A 2045-nucleotide genomic window follows, 5' to 3' on the forward strand; every position below is an offset into this window, starting at 1 on the left:
AGTTACAAAGGTAAGTAACCTTGTTATATTTTATTTAAAGTCCTCCTGGCATCTCAATTACATAAGTATCTCAGTTTCTAGCCTCTAGCATAGAAAAACATTGATATGGGACTCAAGTGCATCCTAAGGGCTTACAAACCAGGAGGGAAATATAAATAAAACTTTTATTTTAGAGTCTCATGATCTTTAGGGGTCTATCTCATGATACTGAACATTTGGGTTTGGCAATACTGGAAATGGGACAGGAAACTATGTGGAGTCGGGGAATGTGGGGAGCAGGAGGAACAAAGGGGTGTGCTTAGGGGAACATAACGTGGAAGAGAAGGAGAATGTGACTGGTAGGAGGCTGTGAGGGGAAAGGAAGCGCAGTATAGAAGGGGCAAGAGAATTCAGGGCCAGGTGGGGAACATCAGACCATGGGAGAGCAGGGAGGCACAGTGAGTGGGACAGCCAAACTAGGGAGGGGGACAGAGTGGTAGTTCACCACCCCCTCAGCAACAGAAAGGAATAAGCAGAGCCCCCTTTGAGCAGTTAACAGGAAGAACTGTATGGGGGTGGGGAGTATTTAAGGGGCAGTTTTGAACCTAAGATGATGGCACACAAATTGGAGAAGGAGCTGGCACTTCTCTTCAAGGCAAAAAAACAGAAGGGAGGCAAAAAACAACTATTATTAATTTTTAAATATCAATTTTTAAATTAATCTCATTAATTTGGGGGGATCTAATGCATGATTTTTGAATATATGGGCTGGCAATACTGAACACTTGCTGCAGACGTTCTAGCTCCCCCCGCCCCCACACCACTCCAGAATGACTCAGTAGGAGGGAAAACAAAGGAGGCCATCAGACCCAGAAAGTGCTGAGCTAGGGTTGCCAGGCATCCAGTTTTTAACCTGAACGCCTGGTCGAAAAGGGACCCTGGCGGCTCCAGTCAGCACCACTGACCAGACCACTAAAAATCCAGTCAGTGGCACAGCGGAGCTAAGGCGGGTTCCCTGCCTGCCCTGGCTCCATGCTACTCCCGGAAGTGGCTCGCATGTCCAGCTCCTAGGCACAGTGGTGGCAACAGAGACTCCACACACTGCCCCTGCCTCAAGCGCCGGCTCTGTAGCTCCCATTGTCAGGCAGGCACAGCGCACAGAGCCACCTGGCCACTTTTGTGCCTAGGAGCCAGAGGAAGCTGCCTCTGAGGTAAGCATCACCCAGAACCCACACCTCTCACCTCCTGCCCCAGCCTGCACCCCAAACCCTTCATCCCCCAGCCTCACTCCAAAGCCTGCACCTCTAGCTGGAGCCCTCAACCACTCCTGCACCCCAACCCCCTGCTTCAGGCCGGTGAAAGTGAGTGAGTGTGGGGGAGAACAAGTGATGGAGGGACGGGAGATGGAGTGTGAGTGGTGGAGCCGCAGAGAAAGGTGTCGGTTTTGTGTGATCAAAAAGTTGCCAGCCCTATGCTGAGATAATCAGCAACACCAGCAATGGAGCTTCCGTGCTATCTGAAGTCAAACACCTATTAGTTCTCTACACAGTCCTTAAAGAAAAAAAAGAGGGTTGATAAAATCTGAACTTCTAGTATATCTGTTTTAAATTAAAGCCTCCTAGACCTTCTTTAATAGAACATAAGGAGAGTTGTGGGGTGGAGAGGAGACATACAAGCTTTTCCCCTCTCCCCTGCCTCCTTTGCACATCACCTTTAAAAGGCTTCATGGAAACATGTTCTTAGAAGGAATTTTCAAGAATAGAGAATAGTCAATATTTGGTGCAAAAAAGAAAAAAAAATGCTTCAAAAGTAAAGGGCTGGGACAAAGGTGCAAAGATGAGAGAGTGGGGAAAGGAGACCAAGGGAATCATAGAATCATAGACTTTAAGGTCAGAAGGGACCACTATGATCATCTAGTCTGACCTCCTGCACAACACAGGCCACAGAATCTCACCCACCCACTCCTGGAACAAACTTATGTCTGAGCCATTGAAGTCCTCAAATCATGGTTTAAAGACTTCAAGGTGCAGACAATCTTCCATGCCCCACGCTGCAGAGAAAGGCAA

General features: G+C 48.1%; 1 protein-coding gene across 5 annotated transcripts in view; it reads right to left on the reverse strand.

Moving 5' to 3' along the window:
• LRP4 (LDL receptor related protein 4) overlaps positions 1-2045 on the reverse strand; it is a 120010-nt gene that overhangs the window by 72959 nt on the left and 45006 nt on the right. The window lies entirely within an intron of this gene.

The sequence above is a fragment of the Chelonoidis abingdonii genome, chromosome 4 (genome assembly GCF_003597395.2).
Source record: "Chelonoidis abingdonii isolate Lonesome George chromosome 4, CheloAbing_2.0, whole genome shotgun sequence".
In the NCBI taxonomy this organism is placed as follows: Eukaryota; Metazoa; Chordata; order Testudines; family Testudinidae; genus Chelonoidis; species Chelonoidis abingdonii.